The 19,277-nt window shown below is 40.5% G+C and overlaps 1 long non-coding RNA gene across 3 annotated transcripts; it reads right to left on the bottom strand.

Annotated features, from left to right (window-relative positions):
• Window positions 1–10,333: 10,333 nt before the first annotated feature.
• LOC107316219 (uncharacterized) lies at window positions 10,334–16,891 on the bottom strand. 3 transcript variants are annotated; one of them, XR_001556240.2, is made up of 4 exons: window positions 16,734–16,891; window positions 14,591–14,702; window positions 12,002–12,163; window positions 10,334–11,811 (listed from the first exon to the last, which is right to left on the bottom strand). It is a non-coding gene; the product is annotated as an uncharacterized LOC107316219 (long non-coding RNA). The 3 variants fall into 3 exon arrangements; XR_014948978.1 differs by having other exon boundaries at window positions 10,334–12,163; XR_014948979.1 differs by lacking the exon at window positions 14,591–14,702 and having other exon boundaries at window positions 10,334–12,163.
• Between the last annotated feature and the right edge of the window lie 2,386 nt (window positions 16,892–19,277).

Raw genomic sequence — 19,277 nt, 5'->3', positions numbered from 1 at the left:
AAAAGAATAGCAGGACACTTTCAATGGGAGGCGTGGTGGAGAATTAAAGAGTGCTCTGGCATTCACTTTTCTGTTCCTCAGATTAAGGCTATTTAAGAGAAAATGGAGGGAATGATACAGAAATAGCATCCAAGGAGGGGATGTTTGATGTCTGTGGGGATCAAACACTGTAGAATGGATGGTGATTATCCTAAACCATGGGTGTCCAACCTTTTGTCTCGATTACACTGAGTGAAGAGAAATTGTCTTTGGCTACATGTAAAATATATATAATATAGTTAATGCATATGTGTAATAAAAGCTTTATATATATATATAAAACATAGGAAAAAAGAGAGTAATGAGGACATAAAACTAGCAGGTTGGGCATGTACATTCCACACCCTCTCCATCTGATCAAGAAGAGTCTGAATGTTTTCAGCCTGTCTACGTGAAGACAATAAGCAATTGGCAATCACTGCGGACTCGATGGGGAAAGGTGGCTGGTGCCTAACCAAGGCACCTGTCCTCAAGTGGGTCTACAAAGAGAGACACCGAGCCAACTGCCGCAAGTACACTCAAGGGTTGCTTTGTATTGGGGAATTAATGTTATATCAAAGGCTAGTCTGCAGCATTAATATGTTTAATAGACACGTCACATGCACCTCAAAGAGATTTTGATATGTATTTGAGATTGCTATGGCTTTCATTTAGTTCTGGCCCTGTGCTAACGCTGATAGATATCAAATAACCTCTGTTGACAATGGTACTGTGTTATTGCTGGAAGCGCCCTCCAATGAAGCCCCCTTTGGCCGGGAGTCTGGGGATACAAAATGTCGATGCTGTCAGTTACCCAGAAGCTGAGTAATTAAATACACAAAAAGTCTGGGCAGATACAAAGTTCTCACACACGTTAAAGCTGATAGAGGCAAGATTCTCAAAGCACAAAAAGCCCCCTTGCTCTAAGTGCATGGCCCTTTTGACTCTCTTTACACGTGTTGGGATGCTCTGCTGCCTGTTTTGAAGCAAGTCCCAGAGAAGCCCCTCTGTGCTGAATTCACCAGTGAGCGCTTTCAGGGCCCACTTTTGATAAGCTGCAAAATCTAAGACTCCTCATTAAATGCCAGATAATTTGACTGCCCTAAGGGCAGGATTGGTGAATGGGATATGCAAGCTTGGGTCCGATTTCTTGTAATTAATGAGGTCTGAATAAACAGAACCAATCCAGACCGAGAGTGGATTAAATTATTGCACCTAGCAAAGTTCAAACAAGGAATACATGAACTATAAAGTAGGTGAACACAAATCAAGACACTGAGTTTTTGTAAAAACTTCTATAAGCTTTGAAATCTGGAGCTCAGTATGCATCTTTTTTTCCCTAAAACCTTAAGATTTAGAGAATACCAAGTTTCCAGGGCCCCGGTTCTGAAAGGTTTATGAAATGCTTGATCTGGGGGACCTAAATAGTTATGCCTCTTCTAATTTCTATACGGTGAAGTCATCCACATTTGTATTTTACATATATTGGTCAAGGGAAATTTCACTTCTTGCAGCTTTTTATTTTTCTTCCCAGTGTTTAAGCATTGACACAAGGTATAATTACAGCTAAAAAAAAAAAACCAAAAACAAAACCCACATTGAACTAGAGTAGGGTATTTAAAGGAGTTTTGCTGTAAGCTGCAGTTAAATCCACATGTTGGCAGAAAGCAGAAGTATTGGTTGAGCCTTTGCTCAGGGAAAAAGCCAAAAGTAACACAAGCACATCTTTAAAGCAGCCACATTTTCTCTGAAAAGCAGTTTCTCAGGAGACTATGGTCAACTTCAAGGGTGCCTTTATCAGACATTCCAGGGGAAAAAACAGGAAGAAGAGCTGAGCGCAGCAGGTAACACGATAGGGGTCTGCAGCAGTCACAGGAGTATCGGTTACGATAAACCAAGCTGTGCAACAAGGAGATTAAGATGTGGATTACCGACCACTTACTATGTGACACAAAGAAAAGAATAGCTTCAGATGCCAGTTTGACTTAATCTGGTACTGGCGTTCTTTCCTTGAAAGGATTAATGGGCATGGTGGGTTTTTTTCTGCTGAGGCATTTTTAAAGGGTTTGTCATAATAAAGATTGAGAGGAGCAACAAGTAATGACAGAAACTTCAGCATCATCTATTAAGGAATTTGATCACTAATTAGCCATTTCTAAGTCAAAGCAAATGGCCATCAGCTGCGTGCCTTGCTTAATTAAGGAAACATTGTATTCCAATGGAAATTAGCTGAGGTGGTGATATGGGGCCTTGAATCAATTTCTGTAAACGTGAATACAGCTCAAAACACACATTGATTGTAAGTGTGGGTGTATGAGTGCTTCTCATAGAATCATAGAATAGCTTGAGTTGAAAAGGACCATAATGATCATGCATTTTCAACCCCCATGCTATGTACAGGGCTGCCAACCACCAGACCAGGCTGCCCAGAGATACATCCAGCTTGGCCTTTAATTCATCCAGGGCTGAGGCAAACATATCTTCCTTTTGCATGGGTTGATGATGCCATCTTGCTTTCCAGGCATTCCTCTCTAGTCTTCCACTCTTCCCATGCAATGCAATCTTCATGCCAATACACAGCGTAACTCACCCTTGTGTGTATTTTCATTCCTTACATCCCGAGAAGATAAGAATTGCCATAGAGTAAGTGCTCCACATGGCATTTTCCAGCAGAGACTGAGAAGCACAGAGGCAGGGCCACAGGACTCCAGCTGCAAAGAGTCTCCCTGATAACACACCTTTAAATAGTTTGTGATGAATATTTACAAGTGGAGAGTGGGGGGAGGGGAAAGGGAAGAGGTTAGAGCTTTATAGGCACTCATTCAAAATTCCATACGTGGCTTCAAGCAGCTCAGCTAACACCAAGGGGTGCACCTACAGGACCAGAGCACCAGGGTACCCATCTGCTGGAACACGTCCTATTCCCATGGCTCTCCCTTCTTTCAGTCTGCTGATATTTCCTCTTAACAGATGAAAGGTGGCATTTTTTCCTCTAAATTGAACCATCTCCGGTCAGTTCAATACTGCTCTTCAGTGTTCATCAGCATACATTAGCACATCATTCCACATTTACTTGAATACAAAAAGCATTTCCATTTGATTTTTTTTGGGGGGGTGAAGTAGGTTTACCTATAAAATCATTTCTGAGTTTTAGTCAATCATAAATTCCAAGCATTACTGTAAAAGAAAGCCACCTCTATTTAAATACGTCAGGAAGCGAGCATCAAAGAGAACTCTCAGAGAAATCTTCCTTAATTTGTACCTGCAATACAGAGATTTCATACAGCTCAGGAACTTTGGGTTCATGCTCACCCATCTCCCTCAACTATACATTTGGGACTCTTGTCCATCCTCTGCAGTTCACTCACATCCCAGGACAGGTGACAATCTCTGGCTACAGCCATGGGTTTTCCTCATTGCTTTTTCTCCAGCAATGAAAACAGGGGCAAGGCAGCAACAGCATCCCCAGCTTAAGTTCCTGTCTTGGCTTACACCCAGTTCTAGCCTGTAGAAATCAAATGGGCGAGGACACATTAATCAGATGTCTCAACAAAGAAAACCCAGGCTTGAAGACCTTGGAAGCTTTCAAATGCATTTTTATGATCAAAGAGATGCATTCGTAGAGGTTGGGTTGTAGGTGATGCCATCTGGGGCCAGCCTGGGTCTACCAGGATCAACTGAAAGAGAATCATTAACTTCTACATGCTTTTAATTAGTCATTAGATAGGATGAGTAAAGTCACACCAGCCCTGCAGATACTTCCTTCCAGACTGTTTCCTGTTATTTCCATCATAATTCAAAATTATTTCCTATCAGGAAAAAAAAAAAAATAATAAATAAAGCAGAAAAATCTTATTCCAAAGTGTTGCAGTGAGAAAGGTCTGCAAAGTGAAAAGGCAATATAGGAGCATAGAGGCAAAGGCACTAGTGTGAATAAAATGGCGTGATAAAGGAAAAAGGCTCACCCAACTCCAAAGATCTAGATTTGTGAGGAAAACTCCACAAGAGAAGGACCTCTAACCAGAGATCCTTCTTTAGTGGCAGCCAACCCTTAAATGAGGGCTAAGAGAGGTGCAGCCAGGCCCCACACCCTGCAGCCTGAATTGACTTCATCTGTGCTCTCAGGGCTGGTCGGGTCCTTTCCCAGGTGTTCAATCAGTGGCTCAGGCCATGACTCAACAGTTCCTATACATGAGGCATACAAAAAATCTTTCCACATCATAGCAAATCCTTAGCAATGATGAGTTTGGAAGCTACTACTTTCCATCATCTAAAGATCATGCCCAGCAAATACACAGTGTTGCTAACAGCAGTGGAATAAATATATTTATTTAAAGCCAACTGGACCTGTTAACAGGAGCAAAGGCATTTTAACACTTGGTTCAAGACAACTCTTGAGCATTACTGCAGTTTTTAAGCAGCAGTAATCTGTTCATCCAATCCACATACATCTACATCTGCACAATGGCTGAGCTCATCCACACTGGCCCATCCATATGGAGAAATGGAGGGAAGGAGCATCACTGACAGCATGTCCATTCACGTGGTCACGTGGTCACCAAGAATTGCTCTTGAGTTCACCCCAACCACACACTTTGCTTTACGGAGTTTATGGAGCACAGCCAACCGCAAGACATGGGAACTGCCCCAGCAGGATCATAGCACGGGAGATCTGCCACTCATTCCTGTGCCACTGCAGGATTTGTAAATATCACAATTAAAGGCTGTTTGTTTTTTTCTCCTATCCGCTACACAGGTGGTTGGATTTTCATCAGACCATTTATGATCAAAATTAAAACCTGCTATTTGGTCAGTTCATAAGTATGCTTCACCACACACCACTGTGACCTTTAGAAATGCCAGTGTTAACTGGAGCACTCAGGGACATCTGAAGGATATTTGTTTTCATGGGCCAACGTGCAAAAGAGCTCACCTTCATTTTTAGCAGTTTCCCCAATATACACATGCGAACCAGCCCAGATCTCATCACATGTAATTGAAAATGTACAGTTTTGTGCTTCCATCCTGAAGGGAACAAGCCAAACAACAAGCTCCTGTTCGAGTCCGATTCGGACAGCAGCTCAGCAGTGTCTCGCTGGCTGCTCCCTAACAAACCCTCCATTCATTGCAGTTCCGTGCAGCTGAGCTGTTTCCACCTGAGCCAGCGTTACAGACCTTTAATCAAACAAATGTACAAGGAAGCTCAACTACTTAACTGCTGTGCTTGTTCTGTGGGCTGAGATAGCCAAATACAACAGAAAGAATTTTACCCCGCTTGAGACGAGTGCATTTCCTTGCCGTTGTTCCCAACAAAGGGCAGCAGGTACAAATGGCCCACTATCTGTGTCACTGAGAAGTGGAGAGCAATTTGTTTCTATTAAACAGGATGCTTCTATTTTTTATTCTGTTGGCTTAGCCTCTCTGCAGCCTGTGCCAATCATGGTTTTAATCTGAACTGCCCTTGACCGTTCCTGCTATGCCACAGAAGAATTCTCTCTTTCCACCAACCCACCCCCTCCCTTCCCCGTCGTCTTGTACAGGTAATTGTGAGAAAGCAAGTGAAAGCCCTGGGGTATTGGATTCAAAACACAATCCTGCCATTCTCAGGAGCATACAAAGAATAAACTTGAATGCGACATTGAGTCCTTGCAGACTGCACCTGCTGGTGAGCTCCAGTTCATGGTGGGGTCACTGCAGGCCCCATTGCTCTGGTGGCAGGAGAGCTCCTATGTTTTCGGTTCACAGTGAGATTAGATCTACAATGTTTGACCTGTCTAATTTATTTTTTGTTTGATGAAGCAAGGAGATCCCAGCGCTCTGTTAAATGCCTTCCTACTTCTTCCCTGGAGAATGCTGCTGGTGCCTTTCAAGGACCACTGATGTGGTGGCATTTGGAAAGGCTGTAGATTGGAGTTGGTGTAATTTAATGTTGTATCTGCATACAGCACAAGACTTTTCTGTCTTTACAGACTGACCTGCATCTTCTTTCCATGAGAGTCTAAGGGGAAAGGCTCACAGAACTATCCCAGGTGCAAGTTCTGGTTTATGTGTTTAGGTTTCCGTGGGTTTCAGTTTGGTTTGTCTTTCATCTATCTTTCTTTGGATATGGAACCTGTCCTTAGCACCACTAAGAGTGACTTTGTTCACTTCTGGTTCATCACTCCCTATTTTTACTCTCTCTTATTTTTTAGCAGACAAAAACGTTGATGACTTGGTTCAATGTAAGACATTTCTGCTGGACTCCTTCAGAAACCATTTTTATTACTGATACTAGAAACTGCAGGAGCTGAATCCGCCTTAATGACATTTCTGTGATGTTTTCTGGCCTGCTTGCACCCAGAGCTGACTGGTTTGCTTCTGTTGACATCCATCAGATAAACTTCCTAAGCAATTTCACAGGCCAACACTGTGATGTAAATACATTTGAATGCTGAGGCTTAGCAGGTTTGAGGCATTCGCCACTCCCTTTTGGAAGCAGAACATGGAAATAAGAACTGAATTTTAACTAAACACCTAAAAATTCCTTTTTTTTTTTTTTCATTTTGGTCCAGAAGTCTCCTAAGAGAACAGATCTCCTGGCACACAGTGCTGTAAGGCCCTGGGAAACTGGAACTGCAGCTACTCTTTCTGCACCATACTATACCTGGTGCTGAGATAAAATCAGAGGCCTCCGATATAAAATCAGGTTTTTGTGAAGGGCTGCTGTTAAACAACTTCTTATCTTTAAAAAGGAAGGTGTTCCCATCTGAATTTTTTAGGGAAAAATTCGGGTTCATTATAATTTTTTTCTGAGTATTTTTGTCTATCCCTAAGGCAAGAGATAAATGAAGTGTGATAGTCCTTTGGAGAGCTTAGGAACTATTTGTGGTGAATAATTTATTCGACAAATTTCGTCCTTATTTCAGTTCATGAATTATCTGTGAACTGACTTGTACTTCCACGAATTTATTCATAATTCAAAATTATTCAAGAAATGTTTCTGCACAAACATATTTCTCTGCACAGTTTGCTTATGAGCAGATTATTGATCTAACTATTCATTATCTGCAGTGTACTGCTTGGAGAGTGAGGGGAAATTATTCTTTTTCAAAGGCCCTGTAACGCATCTGTAAACTCAATTTCAAAGGTTTTAGAAGGGGTAATCTTTCCGTTTGCTGCTTTCATGGGATCTGAATTCACTTCTGCTAATGTTTTTGGTCATAATTAGCAGCCCCAGCTTCTGTTTAAGTAGATGTTTGAAAGTGATTTAAGTAAACTGACTGTGGTACATAGGTTTTGACACCAGCCAAAAGAAATATTGACTGTATTGACTTCTCTTTCATGTATTTCCAACCTACAGTATAGGTATTTCCCTGTGTCTACCTAGATTTTAGGTATATAGACATATAGCAATCAAAAGTACTTCTTAATTTATGGACAAGCATTAGAACTTGTTCTATGAAATATATATATAAATATATAAAAGGAACATGGAAAGAACTATTTTCCTCTAACTTCACCTTAGTTTTCTAAGGATCTAATGCCCTGATTTAATTTGATGCAATTACAATAAAAGCTGCAATCTAAGGCAAGCAAATGAATTTTGTGTCAAGAGTGAAATACAATCTGTTAAAATTGGTTTGAAAATACAATTTTAGGTCTAGTACAGCAAGTCCTGACATTTCAGATTAATCTGTCCTATAACAAAATTAATGACACTCAAAGTTGTTTAAGAATGGCTGTTAACTATTCTTACCCTATTCATCACCAGCTCTATCAGTCTAATCCAAGGAGTCACCAGGCTATTAAGTACAGTATATCAGCTCAGCTTAAGGACATTCAGATTGTGATTGTTTGAGGGATCACATTCCTAGTAATAGAAATATGAGGAACAATGGTAAATAATGAGGGAAATCCCTCTGGAAGTTTGCTGATGTGGTGCCTGTACATTTCTGTCACCATTACTCTGCTAAATAAATAAATAAATAAATAAAAATTAGGGGTCATTTCTGATAGGCAGGTGGTGTGGGCAGCTTTCTAAGCTTTTAGGGCTTCAGGTGGTGCAGAATATCTCATGAGAGAGCCTTTGTCCAGAAAACTTGAAGATCCTTTCTCCAGCCATGTAAAATCCATACAAGCGCCATGCCAAAGGCAGGAATAGTGAGATTTCTGCCACTGTCCCACCCTTGGTCCAGGTTGGAACCTGGAAGGAGACTTCAACCTGACTTCAACCTGAATGGCAGGGCCAGGTGCTTGTCCATTACACTTTGCTTTGCACCTTTTTTTACTCTCACACACCACAGTTAATGGTAATTTGGGTCCATTTCCAGAAATAGGGCCATAGGAAGCTTTTTGAGCAGTTACAGCAGTGCTCTGTGTGCTCATCTGCTGAACTGAAACAGAGGAGCCAGAATAAATCTTGTTCTCTGCTTTCAATTCTTGGTGTGTTTTTTTTTTTCTTAACTCAAAATGAAAATAATGAAATATTCAACTTTTATGTAAAGTGAGCTTTCTTGAGCCATGATTATTTTGGGGTACTGTTATTATAGGCTCCTTGGGAAGTTCAAAAGCATCTGGGCAACATTCTCGGTTGTATAGTCTGATTTTTGGGTAGCACCACCATGTTCTATCAATATTACAGTTCTCCTTGTTCTCAGAACCAGCACCGTGAGATATGCATTTTATCTAACAATGAAAATGGCACTTACCATTTCATTTAGCTTTGTATCTCTTTTGGTCCAAACTACTTCATTTTGCACAAACTATGGACCCGATTCTTCGCTCCTGCTGTTGTGAAGCTGGGCTAACATTACTGAGGTGAATGGAACTGACAAACAGAATGCTGGGCACACATCTCTGGCTGTGCACTTTGTACTCTTTCTGACAGCATCTCCTTCCCCTCCCCACAGAGAGGACCATTCTAGGATTTCTCACCCAAAACTTTCATAGCTCACATGGATAAGTTGATTCTTCCTTACTTTTGACACTGAAGGTGATATCCATTCCTCCAGGATAAAGTGCTACATTTGCTCACATAATAGCCATACTTTTTGCCCAAATGTTGCCATTAAAAACTCAGGTCTGGCCATTAGGCTCTCCCTGGAGTGAAGACGAAGAAAATTCAGGACTAAACCTAAGCTGTAATTACCTAACTGAATGTTCATCCACTCACACATTTTTCATCCACTTTGAAATTGCATTCCCCTATACGTTTCCTGTATTCTAATGCCTCTCCAGCAGCTTTTAGCTTGAATCACCGGAGTAATCGCTGTCCTTCATCGTAGTCCAGGAAGACTAAATGCAGAGCTAACACCCCACACCGAAGGGATCTGAATCACATCACCGCAAAAAGCCTGACAGCTGGGTTTATCACATTGGCATGTGGAAAAGAAAAATTGCTTTTGATGCTTCTCTCTACCCCTGTTATTTTTATTTATTTATTTATTTATTTATTAAGAGATGAGGCTAGAAATGTTACACAGAGATTTTTCTTTTAAAACCAAGAGGGATGAAATGAAGAAACACCACCTTGTTACCTGCCTGGGTATTCCACACAGAACTAAATGTGAGCTTTCTTAGGGCAAGGGTGAGTTTTGATGCAATGAGAGAAAACATGTAGAAATGATGATGTTTCTCTTCTAAGTGAAAAGTGTAATTGTCCTTGAAAGACCGTGGACCAGGCAGTTCAGAGCATGCAGGAATGCAGCATCTGGGTTCTGGTGTGGTTTTTATGCTTCCATTTTAATAAATACAACATATAACACTGCATCATCATTCTATGGGATGCCAGCAGGTAGAAAGGATGAGATAAGTCTGGAAACCAAGTACATCACTGAAGTGTTTGCTGGTATGAATTCGCTCTTGTAAGCGATGGTCATGATAGGTACCTCTCTGCACCAAGTAGTACTGAGAGCAGATTCCTCTGAAAAGCAGGTGGGAGCTAGGAATTGCTGTTTGCTTGATGTTCCTGCTACAGTTTAAGCTAGGAGACACCTCTGAAGCTAAGCAGCTTATACAAACATGAAACAACCCATAACAAATGAATACTTACTTCTGCTTAGATAGTCTGTCTATCAACAGTTTTAAGATAGCAGCAGGGGCAATTTAAAGGGTAGAAAACAAATAAAGTCCATTTATTAGCAGCTGAATTTTTCATGAATATATTGGTATTAAATATTAACCATATATCAGTTTCTAAAAGAGGGTGAAAATTGGTTTGTGAGAAAATTGTTTTTAGTTAGACATATTCCTAAGTCACAGAGCCTTCAACATTTTATGTTACTACTTTAAAGTGCTAAGATGCAGGGAGATAAATTCACCTATGAGGCACATGTACATCACAGGAAAGGGCAATCTCTACTCACTTATTAGCAGAGTAAAATCCCATTTTCTGTTACTGAGACCCATGTCAAACAAAATAGACATTTTGTAGTCATGTTTATTTTATATTTCACTTTATTATTTAAAAAGAACATGATTCAGAGCCAAGTTGTTGAGGAAGAGGTGAATTCAATTACCTGGGACTATAGCTACAGATATAGTAATACCCTTCTGCCTGAGAGGTTGCTCCAAAAAACTTGGAAAATGTGTAAGATGTTGGAGTTTGGAAAAGACCATGTGAAATTTTGGAAACTATGAAGGCTCAAGTGGATAAAGTATAATTCTGTCCATAAGAACTTCTGAATGTGGACTGTGCGAAACTACTGGTGTTGTCAAGAAAACCGTAGCGTTCAGCTGCAGATCTGGGTAGTGATGCTCTGCTTCTTGAATGGACATGTAACTGATGGGTACTCACAGGGAGAAAGAAGCTTCACCTGAAGTCAGTGAGAATGAAGATCTCAGTTTGGAGGGAGTGTTGTTTGGTGCCTCTGGGCCATTGAAGGCAGGTGAATAAAAGGCCACTTGTAGTGTAGCCATTTCAGCTACCAATAATACAACTCATAGGAAAAAAAACAAATTCTAATTGAGGTCATGGGTAATCTTGAGGTAATTCTTATTGCTTTTCCCACACGAGATGTATGCAGAGTGAATGGTGCTGCTGACAGCAAGCAGCTCTCAGCATCAAGGCTGGACTACCTCCACAGAAATTTCTCAAATTCCTCAAACTGCTGCTGTGATATAAACATGGCACTGAGTTATGGAAAGGGCAGTGCAAGATAATAGAGTCCAGTGTTACTCTCCACATAACATTGCAATCCAAATTGGAATGATCACAAAGCCCCAATGACAGCCCTCTGTGCAGGTCAAACCACCACGAGGTCAGTTCTCATGGCAAAAGGAGCTCTCCCCTCCTCTGCTGAAACGTGAATAATGTGCCAACTGTCCTACTTTCTCCTGCAAAGTTCCCATCGAGATTTTTCATTAGGTGATGCATGAACCTTGTAGGCTGTAAATTAAGCATGAGAACAGCTTGGCTGGCAGTGTGCAGCGATCTTGGGGCAGCCGGGGCCAGGTCTGTGCCCTCAGATGAAGCCAGGTGTAATTTCTCTGCTGTCAGGACTCATCTCTCTTTGTTTTCCTCCCTGTGTATATTGCACCCTGCTGTATCGTCAGCCGCTGCCTGATTTGCATGTTTAGCTTTCCTCCAGCAGAGGAATCAAATAGGGCCACAGACTTCAGCTGTGCTAACTCCCTTCTCTTTCATGTTGCTGCAGTAGCTTCCACGAGGCAAGTACATTATCCAGAGAACAAGAAGATGAGACTCGTTGTTTGGAAACAAATGATATCTGAAGCTGCAACAGTAGCGCTGGAGGTGCTACAAGCAACTATCTCCACAGCAGGAGTTGCGACGTCCAGGAGCTCAGCCAGCCAACCCTATTTCAGGTAGAAGAACTCAGACTTAATTATCCCAGCCTCCCAGGTCTGACTGCACCCAGACAGGTGTTTCTATGCCAGGGAGAACAGCCTGCAAGAACACCCAACTCCAGCACTCGGGAATGCTTTTGTGTGATGACATGCAATACCATTTTGCTGTATAGTTACTCTAAAACGTAGGCTTGCTCACCATCTTGTCCTTAAACGGCCACAGGGGTGATCCAATTGCTGAGCCAGTATCAGAAGAAATAGGAGTTGAACAGAAAGCTCACAGAAATTTAGTATTAGAAACATTGGAAAACCAGCTGCACAATCACCTTGGTGACAGGGTTCCACTCAAGTCAAACTGGATCTGCATTTGAAAGCACAAAGTCAAATAAAAACACAATATAAAATCTTGAAAGGAATTGAAGGAGTCGCAGTCGCAATGCCTGAGCCTAGATTTTAAAATGCATGTATTGATGTAAGCCATATGGAAATGGCACAGAGCTATTGCTAACACAGAAGAACAATACATTTTAAGTCAAGCCTAAAATAGACTCATTTTAACGGTATTCTTATTCTAATATCAGGTTTCACAATGAATTAATTTGATGTGTCATTTTTCTCGCTCCACAGAAACGTTCTGTTCCTTGGAGAGGATACAAAGGTCTTTGCTTTTCCAACTTCTATGTGTCAAAAATATTGAAACTTCATAAAACATCTTGTTCTCTCTGTTTTGCAGGATTCTGATTCGGTCAGTGACTGAACTCTTATGCACCAATTAATTAAATGGCCATCTCATAAATTAAAAATATATATATCCCATGTCCTTAAATCTCTGAATCCCAGCTGGGAACCTGAAAGGCGTGAAATACACAGTAATCATCTCGCATCAACAGAAACTGATCTTAAAGCTGTAATTACATGATAAATGTCTTTATGACACATGCCCACTATTTGGTCATGCCCTAGAGACAAATGCTAAGAGCCAAGAGAACAGGGAAGGGGGGAGGAAATGTAGCTGATATCCAATCCCTTCAGCTTGTTTGCAATTTCATTGGCTTTCTTTCAATGACCTGAGACTTCCAAGAGCATGATAGATATTTCCTAAATATTTTACATTCAGGTAATTACAGTAGTATATGGATTTGCTAGTCAGTTTAGATGAGACCAATTAATTGCTGCAAATCACAGTATAAGGGATGATCCTGCAGCAGGGGAAGGGTCACATCTTAATAAGAAGGAAGAGCTGGATACATATGGCTAAAGTGTGCCTCACTCACATCCACTGAAACTGGTCACCTCTATGATATTGGCTTAGGAAAACCCCTCCATATGTTGGGTGTTCTGCCTCAGGATCATAGGCTCAGGTCTTAAATGTCAGGAGCTCACTGCTCATCAAGTAATAGAGGATAAAAATTTTGCATCATTCTTTATATCAGTACACCAATACCTATATCATTATTATTCATCCAGCATTTCTGTGGCACACCACTCACCTTTGTTGGGGTTTTTTGTTTGTTTGTTATTAACTGAACTGCTGTGGGCTTGTCCTGTTCCAAGACAAAAAGCTGACATCCCTTCAAAAACACCAACCAAGGGAGGGTTGGGGCCATATTTTCAGCATCTCTCTTGTCTCATAATGCATACATTATGAAAGGAGAGTGATCACAGAGATATGTCAGGGTACTAGAAAGGAGTCCTGAGGAGATACAAAGCTAGAGAGGCTCTAGCGTGGGCTGGATGGTGGCAACAGAAGTGGAAAGGAAATCTGCTCTAGCTTAGAATGTAGCCGAATCCCCTGGAGAATGTAAAGAGCAGACACATAACAGAAGTAAAGGTAACAGTAGCTGAAATACACTTGGCTTGCAAGAAAAGTTGCAAGTCTTCGATATTTGGGCCTACTGAAACTTGCTAGGACAGACAAGATGTTATTATCTGCTTGGGAAACAGATGGACAGTACACTCAGAGAGGCTGCTTTTATTTCTAGTGTCTCTGATGAAGGCAAAGTAAAGTAGGCCAGACACTCATTTAATCTTAGAAAGCCTTTAGTTGAGTGATAGCACAGTTCCTTTTGTTAAAAAATGCATTATCGTGTCTAATACATATTGAGAAAATTGAAAGGAAGGCAGTTCCGCCAGTTAAAGTTTAAACATGCGGTCCTTAATGGTTCAGAAGCTCAAAATGCAGAGCCTCCCACACCTGTCAGTTTCGTACTTTCCAAACACTCATTCAACAAGGCTGAAATTAATATTGTTATATCTATTGGCAAAGCAGCATTAATAGATTGCAGAACTACTATTTAGGCAGCTAAAGTTATCAAGGTTTGCAAAGTCCTTTCAAGTAAAAAAAGTGGAATGGAAATCTCTTCAGAAACACCTTCTGACATCTCGCAAACCCATGGGGAACGCATTCATTTCCCTGTTAAATTATAATCACATTTTCAAGTCATTATAGTCACATTTTCAAGTTTAAATGCAACACAGTAACGGTGACTTCTCAGTAAAATGATCATAGTGGAGTGTCATCGTGGTACTCGGATGGTTCTCTGCTTCTATTAATCTCTACATCACAGGTAGATGCTGATTCTGACTGGAAAATGGCAAAATGGAGATTTTTGCCTTCTTTAGCATAGCAGTAAAGCTAATTGAACTGCCATACAAAACAATTCTGAGCTAGCTGCACCAATTCATCTCCATCCTGTACTTTAGTGGCTTCATTTCACTCATTGTCAAATATGCCTTGAAAATTGTTTTTGAAGCAGTTATTTTTCTAAATCCATCAGATCTTACTTACTGCCAGTAATCGATGAAGCTTCTCAAGGTTAATGAGAAAGATAACTTCCATATTTTGATGAACACGTGGCTTCTCCTATTGACTTCAAAGGCAATCTATCCAAAGACTGAAGCTGCCATTCAGAAAGGAATACTAAAGACTCAGGTTAATCTTAAATCAACACAGAGACAATTATTTTGTATATGAAATGCTATTCCATATAAAATTTCATTAAGGGCTCCTAATGACTGTACAACTTCAATCCCAGTTCCTTTTTAACTTGGATCACTTAAAAATAAATCAGATACTTGTTTAAAAGAAATATATGCTTGTATGGCTTTCTAGATTAGAGCTTTCAAAACAATCAAATTCTGCACTGTGCTTATTCCCACCAAGCAGACAATAAACCTTGAGGCCTTCTCAGTGAGATGATCACACTTTCTAACTTCATTGAGTGTCTAAAGCAACAATGCTAGAAATAAAACAGAGTGCAAGATATCCTGGCACAAACATCTTGTTTGCCAGTATCCCCTTCAGAGACACCAAATGTAGGGACCGGAGCTCTGCTACAGACCAGTACTGCCCATGCCATTCTGGTGAGGCCAACCTTGTCTCTGCTGGGAACATCCCAGTGCAAAATGGGCTTGGGTGAATCTCTTGTCAGTCCAACACTTTCAAAAAATTAATGGGTGACCTCAAGTTTCCCAGACTTGAGCAAATTCTAGCAATTCATTCAGTAAAAAGCAGCTGCTGTGGTGGGATTCTTTTAATTTCTAAAAGGAATCTCATGACATTGAATGAATACTAAAGGTTTTGCGAGCACCAAAGCAGAGAGACTGGTAGAGATAACTCCCAAGTGTTCCAAGTAGTCGGACAACATGGACTGAGGGAGGTGTTTTGTTTATGAGACTATGCTCAAGGTTAAAATAAGTGACAAATAGCTTCAGAGAATAGGAGCTGGAATTCACAAATAAGCCAAGCGTGACGATGATATCTATGATACAGTTATAAAAACACATTGGTGCAATAAAATGTAAATTTGAGGTATACAACAGACCAAATGTCTGTATCATTTTTCTCTGCTTGGTGTTCTCCCTGGAAAGGCGAGGATGCGGAGTGGAATCAGTATTTATACAACCTCAATCTCAAAGAGCTTTCCTAATATTAAATGCATAAATGAGCTTTTATTTTCACCAACCGTCTCTGGAAATGCTTCAGTTTTAATGCAAATGAGTCCCAAAGAGACAAAGAGAAAATAAATATTTGTTTTCCATTCAATGATCTGTTAGGTTTTATCTACTGTGACCCTTCCCTAGCTTTACTATCAGATATCCATGCAAACAGGGTCATTAGAAGAGAGCAGCTTTCTTTGAAATTAAACATAGATTTGCCTGAAAATTTCCTTATCTCTTTACATTTACATTTCTAACAATGCCCGTCCATTATTGCGAGGCTCAGTAGTAAAATTCAAAAAGGTCATTAATAAACGCTTGTTCACAAATAAAGGATTTTAGTGACTTGTTTTGCAAAGAGAAGCTTGCTTGTTTAGTATACAACATAATTGCTTCCTTTGGCCATCTGCTAAGCGGAGAAAAACTTGGAGTTAACAGAGGTATATTTTGATTTACAAAGCGCAGCAAAAATTAAAAGAGAGTATCCACATCTCATAAATACTATCTGTGCCATCCTCAGAGGTGAATATGCAGTATGTGTTCATGTGCATTTTACTAGCAGTACTCAAAGGACTGAAGCACACACGTCTACTTTCTATGGCCTGTCGCCTCCACATGTATATGTGCCCATAGATCTCCACAGCCTTCCCAGATCTTTCCTCTTTGCCCTCCCCCTGCTGCACAACACAGATAAAGTTCTAACTCTGTCTTTTATCCGTTATTTTCAAGATAGATGTCTGGGGTGTACTGAGAATTGGAGGGTCAACCAAAGAGCCAATTGTTGCCTTCAAGTAGAATCATATGATCATAGAGTCATCCAGGTTGGAAAAAACCACTAGAATCATCCAATCCAAGCATCAAATCCTGCAAACACATCTGTATTTCTAAGCAATTGTGTATGTCTAAATACAGAAGTGTTCAATACCAGATATTACCCCAATCATACAGCTTCTGAATGGGAATGTACACATGAATGTGAGCTAAAGGAGTACCTGTGACCGCTGAAGAAGAGTAGGAAAGTGATGAGGACCTTTCCAGAAACGCTGCAGTGAATCAAGCACCTAAAATGCAAAATTAGGGTTAAAAGCAAAGCAAATAAGTATTTTTTTTTCTTTTTCTTTTTTTCTTTTCAGAAATAGTCTAACACTGACTGCAGTTTAGCTGAATAACAGATAATATTTTTCTGTAGGGCATTTTAATAGCCCGTGGGATATTAATGAATAACCCATGCATGAGATTTCAGAGAGTTTTAACTATCTAGAAAGTTAGAAATACTCCAGCAGTTACAAGAATGAACTGCTAGATCAGCTAAAATGAGCTGACAACTTGTGTTGTAAACATTCAGGATCCAATTTTATATTTAACTAGATCATAAACTAATGAACCAACATCCTTAAAAACTCCCATATATTTTTCATAGTCTCAAGGAGAATACACTATAAGTGCAAAGATGGCTCACTGCACTTCCTTCCCTATGAGATATGATGCTCTCACATGAAGTGAAAAGCCACCAGGAATTTTCTATGCTGACACATGGCACACAGCTCTGTGATGCTGGAGGTGCAATGAGAAGCACCCACCTTTCTGCCCTTCAGAGCAATTTTCCTTCAGGGGCCCAACAGCAGTAAATGAAAGACTGTCACACTTTGGATGGCCCACAGAAGAGACAGAATGTTTTCAAATCGCTGCCAACTGACGAAAGTATCCCTTCTGAGCAAAGCACTTACAAAAGGGCTGCAGACTATTCTGGGATTTGACCTTTCAGTGCAAGGAGAAATTGGGCTCGCTGCAGCAAAGGCCAGCAGCATCCTTTTTGTCAAGCTGCCTGCGTGCCAGTCACCTTGCAGGATGAAGTCTTCCCCAAGGAAAGCATCCATCGGATTTTATGTCTACCTCCTGAAAGCACAAGGAGGCAGAACCTCCTCCTGACCCTCTGGAAGCCAACGAGAGAACTCCTTGACTTGATTGGGAACGCGTTCAAGTAATGATTCAGGTGGATTTGGTAGAGATTTGCAATTCAAAGGCTGCCATTAGAAAAGTAGCATTTGAAACTGTGTTGCTGTGTTGTGCCTCATGTAGATCAGTATCAAATTAAATTTCCCTATTGTACCTCTTATGTTGTTAACACAATGAGGGGAGTGTTGTTTGCCTCATCTCCATCCTCCTAACTGCAACATCCTTTTCAGTTTAAACTATACAGAAGTGAATAATTATTGAGGCCTTCTGTTTACCATCCTTAGAAGATTTAATTTATCCCAATAAACATTGTGAAGCAGACCTTTTGCATTTGCAGTGGCATATAATTTACTTGGAACAAATGCTCTGGGTTCGGTATAAAGACCATTCATCAGGCAAATCTGAATCAGAGGCAGCTTAGAAAAAGAATCCTTTGTGTAATTGTTTTCCATCACAAACAACATGTGGGAGAGAGATTTAGGCAATATTTTCAAACATTGTAAGCTACATAATTATTGTCCTCTGCAAACCTGGTGATAGTTTTTACAATCACAATTGCACTTTATCTGTCTAATCACCTATTCACTGTGACCAATTACAGACTTGGCATTGATGAGGAGGCATTTAATAATATTAAATACAAAACCCTAGATTTGAATAATGTTGAGTTTATGACACAAACTAACAAAAGCCAGGAAATTCAAAGGCAAGGTTTGCGCTCCATCCTTAATTCATGGCATTCTGCCTGAGCGTAAGAGCACATATGAGCACTGCAGAGACCTCTGCTACACAAAGATCATTGCAGTGCTGAGTTACAAAGGAATAATGAAGTCCTGAGATTAATTTTTAATGCTGAGGTCTTTTGCAGATTTAGTGTGTAATCGCAACAGTATTCTTGGTATGCTCTACATTCACATCATTTTACCATACAAACACCTGGGGAAATGGAGTTAGACCACACTGTTTTCTCTGTCTGTTTAATACCACTGTCCTGGCACAAAAGAAACAGTCAGTAAAAACTGGGAATCCCCTCTCTTTTTCCTCTGGTTGCTTCCACTGGTGCAGGCATCTCTCTGCAGCAGTGAAGTGAGCACAGCTGTCAAAGAAAATAATGAAATTGGTGCACAGAAAGTCCCTCTTCCCAGCATCAATTAGAGGAATTTTGAGGCTGCTCTAAATTTAACGAAACTGGAATTAATTTCTGGACACCCTGAGCAAAGAGTGATGGGACGCAAGGGCAGAGCAGCATCTCCTCTCTGTCCTCCTGTACAGATTTCACCCAGTTTGGCTGTGCTTGGAAACTGCTCACAACATTATTCTGATAATTCAAGCATCCCCGTTGAATACACAGCAGAGGAACATAGAAAAGATATTTTCATCTTTATCTTCTCTCAGTGCAAGCACATTGCATTGTGCACTGTCTGCACAGATTGCTTTGTTCTAAGTTTTCAGTTTCATTCAAAGAAGTGCAGTGGCATCTCAGCAGTTTCAAGGAATCAACTAAATAAGCTACTGTGATCCAGTTCCAAACTTAGATACCATATATTTGTTATGCTGTAGCTTAGAGTGGCAGCTTCAAC

The sequence above is a fragment of the Coturnix japonica genome, chromosome 8 (assembly GCF_054131305.1).
Source record: "Coturnix japonica strain WE chromosome 8, WE-NBRP24, whole genome shotgun sequence".
Taxonomy (NCBI): Eukaryota; Metazoa; Chordata; class Aves; order Galliformes; family Phasianidae; genus Coturnix; species Coturnix japonica.
Note: the sequence above shows the minus strand (reverse complement) of the source record. Positions and strands in the feature narration are given on the sequence as shown.